General features: G+C 45.9%; 2 long non-coding RNA genes across 2 annotated transcripts; one reads left to right on the plus strand and one right to left on the minus strand.

The window, feature by feature from the left end:
* Positions 1 to 415: 415 nt before the first annotated feature.
* LOC136166506 (uncharacterized) lies at positions 416 to 6,650 on the minus strand. Its single transcript, XR_010662933.1, has 3 exons — positions 6,507 to 6,650; positions 6,213 to 6,380; positions 416 to 1,713 (listed from the first exon to the last, which is right to left on the minus strand). It is a non-coding gene; the product is annotated as an uncharacterized lncRNA (long non-coding RNA).
* LOC136166507 (uncharacterized) lies at positions 4,547 to 17,509 on the plus strand. Its single transcript, XR_010662934.1, has 3 exons — positions 4,547 to 5,550; positions 8,929 to 9,004; positions 9,409 to 17,509. It is a non-coding gene; the product is annotated as an uncharacterized lncRNA (long non-coding RNA).
* The last annotated feature ends 239 nt before the right edge of the window (positions 17,510 to 17,748 follow it).

Below are 17,748 nucleotides of genomic sequence, written 5' to 3' on the forward strand. Positions count from 1 at the left end.
TTCGATCCGGGGTCGGGAAGATCCCCTGGAGAAGGAAATGGCAACCACTCCAGTATTCTTGCCAGGAAAATCCCAGGGACAGAAGAGCCTGGCAGGGTACAGTCCACAGGGCTGCACAGAGTTGGACATGACTGAGGCAACTTAATGCACACATGCTCCTGTTGACCTAGAAGATTGAAATTGCTCTTAGGGCTACTTACATCAACATCGGCATCTCAGGAAAAAAAAAATGCTCTTGATGTGTTTCCCTATCTGCCTCTGCTAACCTATATATTTATTTTTAGCTTCTTATTTTGTATTGAGGTACAGCTGATTTACAATGTGGTGATTGTTTCAGATGAACAGCGGAGAGACTCAGCCACCCCCATACAGGGATCTATTCTCCCCCAAACGCCCCTCCCCGCCAGGCTCTGCTCACTTACACAAACAGGCAGCCGCTGTTTCAGTAACTCCTGGTTCTAACTATGACCACAGAGGTCTTCCCTCGGTAGGACGAGGCCTCTCCCAGTCTCCCTGGGAAGCTGCCTCACCCAGCAGGTTGGATCTTGCCTACTCACCTTGCAAGCTTGCGATACAAGGTTAGAGGAAATTTAATTAGAGAGAAAAGATAATCTTTCAATCTCCAGATTGCATATCAAGGATCAAAGTCTCCAAAACCTCTCACTGGCCGCTTGCACTTTCGCCTAAACTCACTGATAACTGGGGGGAAACCAAGGTTAGGAAGAGTTAATTCAGGTTCTAGGCCACATTAAAGTTCCTCTCCTGCCTCGTCCATGACCTTCAGCCTGTGTTTACTTCCTGTATTGCCACAACATTACCCTCCCCTTTACCCTAAATCCTTTCATCCACAGCAACGAGAGCCCGTGATTTTTTGTTTGTGTTCTTTTAGGGCTTAACTGTTTGATGTCCACTCACATGTCCTACTTAAAGTATCAAAGTCACCAGCATATTACTTTCTTGTAGATCTTTTTAAAATTTTCCACCATATTTTTCTTTTTAAGGAAAATAACCAATAACGTGCCTGCTCATGTGGAAGAAAAAGTGAAGGTATTGATATTGATACATTTCTCCAGGTGAACACGTATGAAAACCTGAAGACTCTGGGAAATCAGAAAAAGGAAGACCTTTAGAAAAGGGCGCTGTGTGCTGTGCGTAGTTGCTCAGCCGTGTCCGACTCTTTGCGACCCCGTGGACTGTGGCCCGCCAGGCTCCTCTGACCATGGCACTCTCCAGGCAAGAGCACTGGAGTGGGTTGCCATGCCCTCCTCCAGGGGATCTTCCCAACCCAGGGACCAAACCCAGGTCTCCCGCATTGCAGGCTGATTCTTTACCATCTGAGCCACCAGGGAAGCCTTAGAAAAGGGATTCAACTGCTATTACTAGTTCCTTGAATTTTTAAAATTTTATTTATTTATTTATTTTTGGTTGCACTGGGTTTTCGTTGCTCCGGCAGGCTTTCTCAGTTCTGCGAGCGGGGGCCCTCCTGGCTGCGGAGCGCGGGCTGCTCAGGGCAGTCGCTTCTCCTGCGGCAGAGCCCAGGCTCCAGGGGCACGAGCTTCAGCAACAGCCTCAGGGCTCAGCTGCTCCGCAGCACATGGGGTCTTCCCGGACCAGGGATTGAACCCGTGTCCCCTGCATCAGCAGGCAGATCCTCACCCACTGCACTGTCAGGGAAGTCCTAATTCCTGGAAGCTGTGAACCCACAGGATAACCCTGAAAACAGTTTCATGTAAAAGAAAAATAGAAAAATAAATGGCCTAACAAAACCACTTCAGAAGAAAAGTACAGAGTGAGTAACGATGGGACAACTCCTTCTAAGGGATGATGGGGGTGGGGAGGGGGGAAGCTTGGGGACAAAGCTGTCGACTGTAGAAAGGGCGGAGACAGCTGTGAAGTCAGGACCGCTTGCCCGCCCCCCTTCAGGTGTTAGTGAGTAAACAGGGGTAACTGCGCAAAACATCCTCTCTGGGAAAAGCAAGAGTTTCGCTGATGGTGAGGTCCCACCCAGCTCTCTCTTGCCTCTCGAGATGTCCCTCTCAGGAAGATTTCAGAACCAGTGCCTTCTGCGTGCAGCGCAGGACCCACTGAAGCTCGGAAGGAAGCCCAGGTCAGACTAAGCCTCCTGCGGTTCTCATGTCTAGGTGCCAAAGCAAGTCACTCAGCAGCCAGCCATGCCCAGTGACTAATTTGTCAGCACTCGGAGGATTATTCTTGAAGGTATAAATGAATGTCACTCTTTGAGCCCCAGGAACACAGCTCCCCAAATATGAATCATTGTGCTAATCCAGCCCGGTACTGTGTACCGTGTGGGCTGTATTATGGCCTGAGGGAGAAAGCAATGATATATTTAAGGCAGGGTGTTTTCAGAGAGAGCATTAGCACAGTGAATTACAGGGAGAATGCAAATGAAAGAACGGTGAAAGTGACCTTGAGTTTGGCAGTTCAAACTAGTTCCCTGTTAGCTAATAGCCAAGCTGATGGAGAACCTTAGGAGCAGAGGTTACAGATGTTCTGTTTATTAAACAGAAAACATTAACAACTTGGCTGTACCTTGAAACGCACTGAGACAGGAAAATAAGTAAAAGGCAAAGGGAGAAAGTTCAGTGACTTTTCCCCGACCGGTTTTTTTAGTGCCATCTCAGCCCTGGCATTTCTTTTTTTCAAATATAAGTCAGGAAGAAAATAACAAAATAATTTAAAAAAATATATATATATATTTTGGCAAAGCTGTTTTTTTGGTTCTACAAAGTTGACAGTTTTGGCTCAATCTACTCAAGAAACGGCCTGTTGAAATACAAAGCCTGTTAAAAATATCAGAGAAATGCAAATCAAAACCACAATGAGGTACCATTACACGCCAGTCAGGATGACTGCTATCCAAAAGTCTTCAAGCAATAAATGCTGGAGAGGGTGTGGAGAAAAGGGAACCCTCTTACACTGTTGGTGGGAATGCAAACTAGTACAGCCACTATGGAGAACAGTGTGGAGATTCCTTAAAAAACTGGAAATAGAACTGCCATATGACCCAGCAATACCACTTCTGGGCATACACACTGAGGAAACCAGATCTGAAAGAGACAGGAGCACCCCAATGTTCATCGCAGCACTGTTTATAATAGCCAGGACATGGAAGCAACCTAGATGCCCATCAGCAGACGAATGGATAAGGAAGCTGTGGTACATATACACCATGGAATATTACTCAGCCGTTAAAAAGAATTCATTTGAATCAGTTCTAATGAGATGGATGAAACTGGAGCCCATTATACAGAGTGAAGTAAGCCAGAAAGATAAAGACCAATACAGTATACTAACACATATATATGGAATTTAAAAGATGGTAACGATAACCCTATATGCAAAACAGAAAAAGAGACACAGAAGTACAGAACAGACTTTTGGACTCTGTGGGAGAAGGTGAGGGTGGGATGTTTCGAGAGAACAGCATGTATATTATCTATAGTGAAACAGATCACCAGCCCAAGTTGGATGCATGAGTCAAGTGCTCGGGCCTGGTGCACTGGGAGGATCCAGAGGAGTCGGGTGGAGAGGGAGGTGGGATGGGGGGATCGGGATGGGGAATACGTGTAACTCTATGGCTGATTCATATCAATCAATGTATGACAAAACCCACTGAAATGTTGTGAAGTAATTAGCCTCCAACTAATAAAAATAATTGAAAAAAAAATTAAATAAAAGAGCTGTCCAAACTGCAAAGGATTATTTTCTATGGATAATCCAGATGGCAACCCACTCCAGTATTCTTGCCTGGGAAACCCCATGGACAGAGGAGCCTGGCGGGCTACAGGATATATATTAATATCCTTAATATATAAAGACCTCTTACAAATCCTTAAGCAAAACCAGGAACATGCCATAGAAAAATGGGTAAAGAATATAAAAAGGAACTCACCAACTGCTTGGCTTCATAATTTTTTTAAACTATGCAAGTTCTATATCAATTCCCAAATATTATTTTTAAATTTTGATAACCACAGTAGACAAGGGTGAAGAAATAGGGACTGTGTGAACTGATACACAACCCCTGTGGGGAAAACATGGAGTATCCTTTGACCCAGAAATTCCAGTTTTCAGAATTTTTGCTGAGAAAATGGTCTTAAAAATGTATAAAAGTCCCATGTACAAAGATGTTCATCTCAGAAGCACAGTTTTCAAATGTCAGATCATCAACTATCACATATCTAGAAAATAAGTTCAGGAAATAAGCAGACCAAGATGTATTCCCTGCTCAATGTTAACATATGCACATATTTTACCTTCTTTGCTTTAAATGTTTGTTTTTTTAAAAAGAAATGAAATGTTACCAATAAAATCTAGTGTAGCTGCTGAAACTCTAAAAACATTATTATCTTAGGGATTTAAAAAATTTTTTGAATGAGGCTTGAAACTTCTAATCCAATTCTGAGTATATAAAAAAAAAAAAAAAAGAAAGAAATACAAAGCCATAGGTCACATATTGAAGTAAGATTGGAGTACACTTCATTTTGGGCTTCCTAGGCGGCACTAGTTGTGAAGAACCCACCTGCCGCTGCAGGAGACATAAGGGACACAGGTTCGATCCCTGGGTCAGGAGGATCCCCTGGAGGAGGGCATGAGTACCCACTCCAGTGCTCTTTCCTGGAGAATCCCGTGGACAGAGGAGCCTGGAGGACTCCTGTCCGTGGGGTCACAGAGAGTCAGCCATGACAGAAGGGGCTTGGCACGCACGCACACGTCATTCGGGGGTGGACGTGCTGAGATGGAGGGTGTTAGCTCCCCGAGGGGTGCTTCCATCTCACAGGAAAGGAAGTGAAGAACCAAGAAACACAAATGACTCGTCTGAGACAGTGAGGAGATGGATCTTGAACTTAGACGTCTGTCTGCGCACGGGCCACATGCCTTAAAGCCACACGCCGTCACCCATCAGCCTGCTAAGTCTGGGGCTAGAGGCAGAGCCAGCGGAGGATCAGCCCTGCAGAGTCACCGCTGAGGCCCTGAAAGCGTGTGCCGCTAACGAAATCCCAGCAGACGCGGCTTGCAAAGTCCGCACTTCTGCTGGACTGACCACGCTCCACGCGCCCCCCTGAGACGGCCACAGCTGCAGGCTGAACCCGCCCCTCGGCTCCCTCGCCCCGACCGTAAAGTCAGCCTGTGAAGCTTGCTTCGGGTGGGCTCCGTGAGGTGCGGGCACCAGGTCCACGCTGGCTCCCGGCTCCCCGTCCGCTGGAGCGGACTCTCCCGTCTCTCCTCTGGCTCAGTGCCCCTGGGCGCGCGAGCCGGGCGGGCAGCCTCTAGCCAGGCAGACTCAGAGGACTAAGGCACCATCGGTCCACAGGAGTTGACACTCAGCTCCTTCGTTCTCAGTGACAGACACAAATCGGGCCCTTGGCCAGCCTGGAGTGACCCGTCACCGGCCGGAGAAGCAGCGAGCTTCTTCCCTTGATGGTCGTACGTCCACCGAAGGGACCAAGAGACTGGGAGGTACGGACCACACCTCGTGGAAGTCGCCATTTGACTTAGAAGAGGTCAGCAGAACAAGCCAAGTTTGAGGTAGCTTTTCCATCTATACAAAACCCTTGCTAGAGTTGAGTCAAGAACAAAATTCCAAAAAATAGCCAGCATCTCCCTGGAGAAGGTGAACCACAGAGATGGGTGCTAACATCTAGAAAAGGAGTTGTCTTCGGAGCAACAAGCATTAACAGTCTTGAGGGTTTCCAGAGGGTTATATGCCTTCTGCCTACACCCCACCGGCACTTTGAGGATGCAAACGTGTCAGACACGTGGGTGCCCTCAGATTGCTCCTCGGAAAGCTAGATAATTAAGTGCAGAACAGGCCAGGCCTACAAGCTTGCTTCACAAGAGATTCAAATCGTTATGCCCTTCTGGTCACAGACAAAAGGGATTATATTCCTGGCGCCTTAGGGAAGGAAATTTTACAGCATCTCATATTGGTACCACTGGTTAATAACCCTCCATAGCAAAAGAGAGAGAGAGAAATTAGGAAGAGATACCCTAGCAGACCTAGGCAATTTGCCAGGCCTCCAGTAGGTAGAAACCAGGAACCAAGAGACGGGATTAGACTCCCAGTTTCGCTTCCAAGCAGCAACACGAATTCAGACACGTCCTTGAGCCTCAGTTTTCTCATCTGTGAAATAGGACTATTACTTTTCCTACTTGGAGAAGGAAATGGCAACCCACTCCAGTAGTCTTGCCTGAGGAATCCCATGGACGGAGGAACCTGGTGGGCTGCAGTCCATGGGGCTGCGGGGAGTCGGCCACGACGGAAGCGGTTTAGCACACACGCACTTTCCCTGTATGCTTCACGAAACTGGTGTGAAGCTCATAAGACACCTTGATACACATGGATTTTGACACGCTCCCTGTAAACAAGAGAAAGACACTCTAATTAAGGGGAAACCATCTCCCCCTTCCTCTCATTGGTGAGTCTAGGGAGCGAGCAGGGTCCTGTAGTCAGCACGGCTATTACTCATCTCTCCGGGACATACCAGCTCCCAGAAGCCTAGGGATCCAGCAAACCAAGCAGCTGCTGAACCAAGGAAAAGTCGCTGCAGAAAAGGCATCTCTTTAGAAGGTTAACACTCAGAAAGCCCTGGGTCAGAAGTCCTCTCTCTAGGCTGGTGATGAATTGAACAGGCATACTTTTTCTTTGGTTAAAAAGGTAAAAATCTTACACTGATCTGAAAATATTAATAGAGCTCAAAAGAGGACCCTGGTGTTTTCCTTGTGTAATTGCTGATTCAGCCTCCAGGTTTACACATTGATCAGATCTGTCTGATTTTAGAAACAGAACTGCGGTTCATGCAAAAATCAGGTCAACAGTTAGCAATTATAGCTGTGTATTAAGGGGATGACCAGGCCTGCATTCAGCTGTGTCATGAGACTCAGTAAAACCTGATTCCCACCAGGACTTAATCAGACCCGCTCCACCCTCTTGGGCTTCCCAGGTGGCCCAGTGCCGCAGACGGAAGGGAAGCGAGTTTGATCCCTGGGTCGGGAGGATCCCCTGGGGGAGGAAGTGGGACCCACTCCAGTCTTCTTGCCTGGAGAACCCCACGGACAGAGGAGCCTGGCGGGCTACAGCCCACGGGGTCTTACAAAGTCAGACATGCCTGAGCACGCGCACTCGCCGCTATTCTCTGCCAAGAAGCTAGCTCCCAGCTCCGAGTACCTTTCTTCTGTTTATTTCTTCCACGCGGTCCTGTAGTGAGAACCCGGGCTGTAGACCAGGGAGCTGAGTACTGGAGAGCTCCTCCTCTCACAGAGCTTATTTGAATTGCTTGGCTGTTAAGAGACTACCAGAAGCTTGGAGAGGATGAGCTCTTTTGAACAGGATGAAGAATGTACGTTTGGGTTGGTTACAACTGCCTAGTGGAACACAGAGAAGACGAGTCAGCTCTTCGACTCTTACCCACTGCAGTGCAAGCTCCTGAAGGGCGTGTGTGGAAGGGACACCACCTCTGGCCGGGGTCTTGGCCATACATCCGCTGCTACCTGCCAATCTGATAGGCTAGTTGTGGGCACGAGTGAGCAAGAAGTCCCCTCCTGCTTAGATCCTATGAAGACTTTAGCTCCATTCATCCTCTATGTTTCTTTCTGTTTAACACCTCCAGGAGGACTTTTAGAGCAGGGGTTTCCTCCCAAGTATAGACAGTCCCAGGCCCAGCATAGAATTAAGAAAAAGAAGTGGGTAGGAACAGAGATAACAGCGTATTGTGTTGAGTTGTGTATACGCAAGTGTGTGTAAATGCTCAGTCCTGTCCGACTCCTTGTGACCCTGTTAACTGTAGCCCGCCAGGCTCCTCTGTCCATGGGATTCTCCAGGCAAGAATACTGGAGTGAGTTGCCATTTCCTCCTCCAGGGGATCTTCCCCACCCGGGGATCAAACCTGTGACTCCTTTGTCTCTTGCCTTGCAAGCCGATTCTTTACCACCGACCCATCTAGGAAACCAGTGGGTATAGAGAAGGGATATAGAATTAAGAAAAACAACCAACAAATATGTAAAATACACTCCAAAGATATATGTATTAGTGTATATACTCCAGAGTCCGATACACAAGAGATGACACGCCGCAACAAAGCCAGAGCCTGGGTTTCTGCTCTTTCCTTTGCTGCCTCACACCTCCACACCACGGTCTAACTGTGTCCTGAATCCACATCAGATTCAGCTGTGTATTAGCTGAATTTCAGGGAGGAGGATTCAGTAGAGAATTTCAGGGAGGAGGAGTGTGGTGGGGTTCACACTGTTTGAGAGACCCCAAGAATTTGGCCTGATTTCTAAGAACAGAGGAGCCCTAAGCAGGGGAAGGAAGATGAACGTGTTTGGTACCCAGAGGAGGAAGACAAAAGCGCCGTCACTGGCCGCTCCCTTTGGAAGAGACCTGGTGAAACAGGCAGGTGAGGACGTCAACAGAACAGGAACTCTTCCTCAGGGAGGTCTAAGTAGGCAAGGAAAAGACTTGAGAAACCAAGAGTATAATGTGAATTTTCATTTAAAAACTACAGGTTTTCATTTAATTTTATACTCAGTCGTTTAATAACTTGTAACAGTGAGTGATCCCAGTCAGGAGTAACTTCAGAGGAAATGTGTCCCTGTACAGATAAAACTCAGAAAGACAGAAATCACAGGACAAAACGCAGAAACCTGCAGGCAGATCCAGAAGACCATGCATGTGGAGAAGAGGAGGTCTAGATGGGAAAGAAGGAACAGAGAGAAGGGGGCTAATAATCAATTAAGCAGTAGAGGGAAAAGCTCCCTGTCTGAGGAAGGACTTGGGTTAGCAGATCGCAAGGGCTCGCTGAGTCCCAGGGCGTGGAAACGAGGCAGAGCTCCCGGGGAGACTCCTGCATCCCAAGAACAAAGCGAGGGAGTGCTCATTTAATTCTCCCAAGCTCTTTGTTTTTCCAGGTCCATGCACTTGCTACCTCAGGACCAGGAAGCTTGTTAAAAATCAGATTCCAGAACTTCTGCATCATATCCTTTGGTAGGTTTGGGCAAACGCAAGCAGCTCAGTGTGTGGAGCCCCAGGGGAAGGGCGGAGAGGTGGTGGAACGGCCCTCTTGGGAAATTTACTGAGTATCGAACCATAGGTGGCCTCACCCAGCAGAGTCTAAGTGCTCCTCCTCGCGAACCGTCACAAATTCTCAGACACGTGTGCACGCGCGCGCGCGCGCACACACACACACACACACACACAATTGCACTAGACAGTACTGTTCTATTTAGGGAAACTCACGGAAACTGACATGAATAACTTCATAGCTCTTTTTCCTTTATTTAAAAAATGTTCCAACCTTGGCTCTGAATTTTGAAAAGTGAAAGAAAAACATAAAACTGAATAATCTATCAAAACCTCTTCCCTTTTTTTTTTTCTTTGGGTGGGCGCAGAGCACGCAGCATGTAGTACCTTCGTTCCCAAAAGGGGTCGAACTCGTGCCCGCTGCTGTGGAAGCACCGTCTGAACCACCAGACCGCCAGGGAAGACCCCCAATCCGCCTTCCTGCTGTCACGTGCCTCACGTCCTTGCAGGGTACAAAGCCAAGGCAGCTACCACCCTATAGTCCGACTCTCAAACTGCAGTGACACCATATGTTTCTCTGGAAAGAGTTGATCAAGGAAAACTTGAACCCACAGGTGGTCTCATAGCTGTCTTCTCTACTTACAAAGATATCTGGGTTTAGGCAATAGCCATTTAAATCTCAATAAATGAGACATAATTTATGCGCAATAAAATACACCTCTTTAAAATGTACAATTCGATGAATGCATTCACCTGTGAAACCATTGCTAAGTCGCTTCAGTCATCCGACTCTTTGCGACCCCACGGACTATAGCCTGCCAGGGCCCTCTGCCCGTGGGATTCTCCAGGGCTGAAGCCATTACCACATGTGTGCATGGAACAGCTCCGTCTTCCTGAAGATTTCCTTGGCCCCTTTGCCGACCGCCCCGCTCTCCACCCTCAGGCTCAGACAAACGTTGATCTGCTTTCTGTTACTACAGATTAGCCTGCATAGTCTACATAAATGGAATCATGCGGCATATTGGTTTTCTAGATCTGCAGCAACAAATTCCCACAGACGGGATGGCTTAAAACAACAGAAATTTCTTCTCTCACAGCTCTGGAGGCCAGGAGTCCTACGTCAAGGTGTCCCTGGGGCCTGGATCCCTCTGGAGTTCCAAGGGCAGGGTCTTCCCTGCGCGCCCACCGTCCGGGGCTCCTGGGCTCCTTGGCTTGTGGCAGCATCACTCCGTCCTCTGGGTGCAAGTTCACAAGGTCTTCTGCCCTGAGCTTCTGTGTCCCGGCCTCTTTTCTGTTATGACACTCTACATCCAGGATGACGTCATCTTGAGAGCCTTAATTACGTCTGCAAAGACTCCACATCCAGATAAGGTCACCGAAGACAGAAAATCCCAGTTCTCCTCCCGTTTCTCCTTTCTGACACGACCCCACGCTCAGCACCCCTCTGACACCAGAAGCGTGGGTGGGGTTTTCCACGCTAAAAGCAATTCTCCACAAGACCAGCTGGGTGTTCTACAGTGTCCCTCAAGTCTGACACTCTCTGCCTGGATGCCCAGGTTAAGGACAGTCCTACAAGACCACCCTCTTCAGATGCCAATCACAGGCTCAGACCACCAGCTCTGCTCTGACCAGTGGGCTAAAAGTCAAAGGCTCCAGTGAGGGACTTCTCTGGTGGTTCAACGCCAGTGCAGGGGACACAGGTTCGCTCCCTGGTCCGGGAGGATTCTGCCTGCCTTGGGCAACTAAGCTGGTGTGCCCCACTACTGAGCCCGCGCTCCACCACCAGAGAAACCGCAGCCGGAGAGCAGGTCCTGCTCGCCGCAGCTAGAGCAAGCCCGAGTGAGGGAATGAAGACTGGTCCGCCGTTGGAATAAAGGCTCCTGTGACCTCCCCTTCGGCTTGGTGAGCTGCTAGAGCAGCTGACAGAACTCAGGGACCTCATTTACTTACTCTTTACCAGCTTATTATCAAAGGATGCAGCAAAGGATACAGATGAACAGCCAAACGGAAGAGACGCAGAGGGCCAAGTGTCCGGAGAGCGGGCTGGAGCATCCACGTGCTCTCAGGCGTCTCCACCGCCAGCTCCTCCGAGTGCTCACCGACCCGGGAGCGCTCTGAACCCTGTGCCTCCTGCTCTGGGGGCTTCGTCACAGGCACAGTTGGTTATCCGCTCCACTGTGAGCGCCTCTACCCTCTCTGGGGGTTGAGAGATGGGGCTGAAAATCTAGACTTCTGAGGACGGCTTGGGGTTTCTGTAACCAGCCCCAATCCAGAAGCCCACCCAGGTCACCTCATTCGAGCAAAAGACATTTTGATCATCCAGGAAATTCCAAGAGATTCCAGAACTCTGTGTCAGGAACAGGGTCAGAGACCAAGTAGAACAAAAGATGCTCCATTTTTTAATACATTATACATACTATATATATATATATATATGTATATATATATATGTATACGAAAGCTTTTCTACTACACTTGATAAAGAACACAACAACAAAAAAGAGAGAGAAATTGGAAAACACAAACTAAATGAAATGGGGCCACTGATAATGAAATAGAAAAAAAGAACAAACTAGATAAAAGTAAAAGATCATCATATAGTCCAGTTGTTTTTAAACACAGCTATTCATTAGAAATGCAACAAGATGTTCCAGTTTTTCTTTTCCTTGTTTGTGCATAGCAAGATGATTCAGGTAATATATGTATATGTTAACTGAATTATGATATATATATTATTTTTCAGATTGTTTTCCATTATTTGCTATTGCAAGATATTGAATATCATTCCCTGTGTAATACAGTAGGTCCTTGTCATTTATTTTATACATAGTAGTATGTATCTGTTAATCCCAAACTCCTAATTTATCTCTCCCCCCACCCAGGGCTTTTATCACTTAGGAAATTACAAAGCTTTTAGGAGCTTTGTGCCAGAAGCCAGAGCAGAGACCAATATATACTTTCTATGATCTCAGTCACATCCCCAGGCCCCAGGGGTGAGACCTTGGACATAGCTTTGCCTGGATATATCAGTCTCATTATCTCCTCACCTGCAGATGGACGCGTGGATTCTTTCCAGTTTCTGACTATTTCTAGTAAAACGGCTATGATCACGTGTGTACAAACCTTTGCATACATATATGTCCATTCCTTTTGGTTAAATGTGCTTTGCCTAAGTGTGGATCTAACTTTAAACAAAACTGTCCAGAGCTTTCCCAAACTGATTGCACTATTTTCCCTCCCATCAGGAGGGCATGAAAATTCTACTTGCTCCATACCCTAACCCAAACTTGGTGCTTGCAGTGTCAGTCTTTTTAAATTTAAACCATTTGAGTGGGTGTGTAGTGATGTTTTCATTGTGGCTTTTATTTACATGTCTCTGATGACTAAGGATGGTGAATATCTTTTCATGAGCTTGTTAACTATTCATACATTTTATGAAAGCTTTGTCTAAACCCTTGGCCTATTTTTAATCAAAGTTTGTCTTCTTAGTATTATAAACATTACTTTTTGAATTTCTTTTTCCTAAAAAGTATGAACAAAACTATTTTTTAATTTGGGAGCTTAGAAAGCTCTGCCAAGCGATTAACAGCTCAGGAGAGACGTTATCTGAACCAGGAGAGAAATTCTGTCTTGAGCATCATTGGTGACACCATGAACAGAAAAACTGCCCATCTGTGATCAGAGAACTGGAATATAGTACCTGTGCCGTACTCTTGACTCCCTCGACTCTAAACAGGTCACACACACATCCTCGGACCTCCATCTCTTCATTTATAAAATAAGGAGCTTGCACTAAAGTAATCAAGTTTTCTTCAAGTCCCAACATGCATTGCTGTTGTTCATTTGCTCAATCGTGTCCAACTCTTTGCAACCCCATGGACTGTAGCATGCCAGGCTTCCCTGTCCTTCACTATCTCCCAAAGCTTTCTCAAACTCACGTCCATAGAGTCGGTGATGCCATCCAACATCTTGTCCCCTTCTCCTCCTGCCTTCAATCTTTCCCAGCATCAGGGTCTTTTACAACCCAACATGTATTGGGTTGGCCCAGAATTTCACTCAGGTTTTTCTGTAAGATGTTATAGAAAAACCTGAATGAAGTTTTGGGCCAACCCAATACGTGGTTCCTTCTGATAAATATCTAAAATAGTCACAAAGGTCCTTCAAGATATGTTATATTTGACAGCTAAACCATTTTTAAAAAATTCATTGGGCCTCCCTGAAGTCTGAAAAAAAATCAAATTCAAGAAAGAGGAAAGAGTTATCTGTGTGGAGTGGCAGATATCAACACGTTTAGATGATCGTTGTGAAGTTAGTCTCTGATGAATCGGGTCCCCATCAGTGAAAACATCAAGCCAGTGGTTCCGGGGTCTCTTGCAGCCCTTAATTACAGCACTGAATGACAGAGATTGGTACATGTCACACACAGTACCCCAGTGGAAGCAGCGGCATCGTCAAGCACGAAAACAGATGCATGTATAGAAGGTACGAACACACTTCACATTTCTAATTCTACAGAGTCTTCCTGCCGGAATGACTTCTGATTTCTTTCCAATATACTGTCTCAAGTGAACTTACAAAACAGAGACTCCCAGACTTGGAGAACGAGTTTATGGTTGCTGGGGGGGAAGGATCGGGAGAAGAGATAGTTAGAGTTTGGGATGGACAGGTACACACTGCTGTATTTAAAATGGATAACCAAAAAGGGCCTTCTGTATTCCCTACCGTACAGGGAACTCTGCTCAATGCTATGTGGCAGCCTGGATGGGAGGGGAGGCTGGGGAAAGGTAGATAGATACACATATGGGTTTCCCTGGTGGCTCAGATAGTAAAGAATCTGCCGGGAATGCAGGAGACCTGGTTTCAGTCCCTGGGCAGAGAAAGTCCCCTGGAGAAGGGAATGGCTACCCAAGATTACTCCAGTATCCTCGCCTGGAGAAGTCCATGGACTTTGCGCACGTGCGTGTGGCTGTGTCCCTTCCCTGTTCACTCAGAATTATCGCAGCGGTGTCTGTCGATCAGCTGTACCCCAGTACAAAATGCAAAGTTCAGAGAGGAAAAAATCACTGTCAACTTTTGAAACATTTTTTAAAAATATTCTCCTTTAAAAAAGAATGCTGTTTACCACCCAGATGAGCTCATATAAACCTGGGAGGTTAATGCTATTGAATATCTCCTATGGCCCTAAGTGAATTGCTTTTTCCTAAAGTGGTGATAAGTATGTTTTAGATAGGCTTGTTCTCAGTTCCCCTTTGTCACAAAGGACACAACCACAAATGATAGCTCTAGGATCAGGGTTGCATTTTTAGCCATTGGATAATGGTTCATATGTAGCAACTGATCTGGGTGATGATTGAACCCATAATTTTGATATCAAGTCAGAATTATACCACTTAGGTTAAAGGCCATTTGGCCAATATTCCTTGGATTTTATTAGCACCATGCTCTACTCATCAGAACTTGCCAATGGAAACTACAAAGTTAGATATTATATAGTGATAAAGTGGACAATTCAAAACACACCTTCTCTGATCAGCTTATCAGGAATTTGACTTTCTGCTATGACAATTAGAACCCATATCATTTCCTCCTTGTTAAGTGACCAGGCCATGGTTTGGGGGCATTTACTTTTGACCTGCATTTAGATTTTGTCTTAATTTTAGGTTTGAAGGGCAAGTGTCGGAAAGAGGCAACCAAGTGTGCCCATCGGTATAAGGACGTAGCAACAACTTCAGAGTGTTTAGGTGAAATCTTAAAATCCACACAAAGATGTTTCTTCAAGAAAATTTGAGTGACAGTGTCTTTCCTGGGCTTGTCTTGCTGATCAATTTATGTCTAGGAACATTATTTTCTTTATTTCTGTCTTTATCACCACAATCCTCATTTTTTTCAACACTGTACTGTGAAGAATGTCAAACACACAGTAAAGTTGAAGGAATTTTAGTAAATACTTATCACCTAGATTGTACTAATAATGTTCTACTCTGCCTGCCTTATCACACATCTATCCACCTAACCATTCCTCTGTGCATTCTTCATTTTTTTTTTTTTATGTATTTCAAAGTAAACTACAGACAAGAACCCATAACCTCTTTTTTTTTTTTTTTTTATCTTTTTTCTGGCCTGTATAATCTTAGTTCCCTGACCAGGGATCAAACCCACTCACCCAGCAGTGAAGCGTCGAATCGTGACCACGGGACACCCGGGAAGTCCAATACCCTCGTGTTTAGGTCTTCTTTTTCTCTTCCCTGTCAAGTTTTGGTCAATTTTCATTGAAGGGGTTTCTTTTCTCCTCTTTAAGAATAATTTTAAACATGAATCTACACAGAGTTCTGGAAGTAGAAAGTTCTGTCTACACCAACCCCGGTGCCCCGATTCTGAGTCTGTGTTTGTTACTACACGTTTTCTCCTCTTTGCCTCTCATCCAAGTGACTAAGTCTCCCCGCCACTGACACTTGGTTACTTTTATCCTCCAAAAATGAGAAAGCTGAACAACCTTCCAAAAGAAAGCAGAAGTCCCTCATCTGCCCTTGCTATTAAAGATCTATTTATACATCTAAGAACATTCCTTGTCAAACAATAGCATTCTGTTTCTCTCATTGTTTTCCCCAGTTTTGGATACTCTCCATACCACTTCATTGCCAGGAGCAATGTTGACATCAAGTGTTAGAAAGACTTCCAGAGACTCATTAAGAATTCTATTTAAATACGGTAGACAGAAAAAAAATGTATCTCTGTCTCCTCTTGAAACACCATCAGTATATAAGCAAAGGTATTTAAAAAAAGAATCAAGTCAGGACACGAAGGGCAGGAGCAGGGAGGAAAGCTGACGATAGATGCTACCAAGTTTGGGAGGATTAAAAATGAACCGAGGGAGGAAATCCATTTAGCCAAACGGAGGGAGCATAAATCCACCTGCCCTAAGAGAAGGCAATGATGAGAAACGAGACAGTTTGCTTTGCAAAACTCAGGAAAGATCCGGGCAGAAAGATCCAGGCTTGGGTGCACAGGGCGCCTCAGAAAGCTGTGTGTAGCTTAAGCCACTAGAGGTTTATTCCAGGTTTACACCCGTGTTCATCGCACGTCAGCCAAGGGCTCACGTCTCCTCACTCAGGATGCAGGCTGGTGGAAGAGCCACGACCTTCAACTTTGCTAGGTAGAAAGGAAGACAGCTCTGATGTGTCTCACTGTAGCAGCCCATAAGACACTCTTCCCCAGGACCAGGAGAGGCTGAAGTCCCCCTCCACAGAACCACGTGGCTAGGGAAATCAAGTTCCTCCCTTAACCTGTATGTCGGAGATATTTCATAGCAAAGTTTTAAAACTCGTGTGTGGAAACAATGGCAGTTGGAAGTGATGTTTTTTGTTTGTAACTAGTGAAATCAGACATCTATTTAACATCCACTGTTCTAAGGAACATGCCCACCACTAGAGAGGAAAAGGATAAATAACTACCACTAAAATGAGTAGGTGTTGCTCTGTAAAAGATCAACTGGTATCTTGGCAGGAATTTTCAAAAACCTGCCGTAAGAAAACAAAGTGGCTAAAATATCAGGAGGCAGTTTTATACATTTGAATTCAAAAGCATGTTTCCCTGTTCCTGTCCCAGGGTGATGTTTTTGCCGGTAACTCCCTGGAATCAAGTCCTAATTTACATCTGTGCCCAAAACCACCAAGCAAAGCAAGTTTAATAAAGCTGGAAAAAGACAGCATGGCCTGTGTTAAATTGACTCAACTTTTGTATTTAGTCATGTCTCTGGAATAACTTTTTAAAAGTAAAGCGTAAAACCAGCCTCGCTGAAGTCCATCTCAAGTGGCCCATTGTTTCCCCTACTTTCCCTCCTAACGCATTCGGTTTTAGTTCGCCTGGTGAAACTTATGCTAAAATGTGTGAAAATAGGAATGCTGTTCTACTGGGAGAAACAAAGGAAAGAAATAAAAAAACACTGAAGGGATATAGAAGAAAATGACTTTCTGCTTCAAATTAGAAAAAAAAAAGTGTGTTCAGACATGAAGTAGTGTTTCCATTTCCAGCCCTGGTGGTTTAAGTTGGGTAGATTAATCTACTGGGAGTGATATCTTTGGTTGATCGTCCATGGAGAGGTAATTTTGAAAATCTTTGACCTTGTCAGTTTGGGGGTCACTTCAAGCTGGAAGTGTTGCTTCTGCTATGTCACCTCCAATTTTCAGCAATCTTTCTTGCCCTGGTACGTTGCCCTTGCAGATTTTCAGTGTTTATTGCAGGTCGTTTTCTTCCAACTACAATTCTGCCATCCATTTGAATCTTTCACCCATTTCCCCACTTGTAAGATACATCCTCTTTTCCACTAAAAGGACTCTACCTTTTAGATAATAGTGTAAAGCGAATGGGAAGAGAACGAACATCAGTTACATTTAGCGCGCTCTCAACAATACCCTGGGCGCTTCACGCAGGAGCTCGCTTACCGCTTACCGCAATCAAACATGCAGTGCGAGCCGGCGAGGCTAACACGAAGACTCAGAAGACATCACACACCAATGCATATACATGGGGTCTAGAAAATGAACCTGACCAGCGTGTTTGCAGGGAAGGAAAGGCGGGGAGGGAAGGAGAGCTGACTAGTGAGCACAGCGCGAAGGAAGGGGTGGCGCGAACTGAGACCGTAGCATTGCCGCGTGCGCACCCCACGTGCAGGACGGACCACCAGGCGGAAGCGGCCGGAGGGGCAGGCG

Source organism: Muntiacus reevesi, chromosome 4, assembly GCF_963930625.1.
Source record: "Muntiacus reevesi chromosome 4, mMunRee1.1, whole genome shotgun sequence".
Taxonomy (NCBI): Eukaryota; Metazoa; Chordata; class Mammalia; order Artiodactyla; family Cervidae; genus Muntiacus; species Muntiacus reevesi.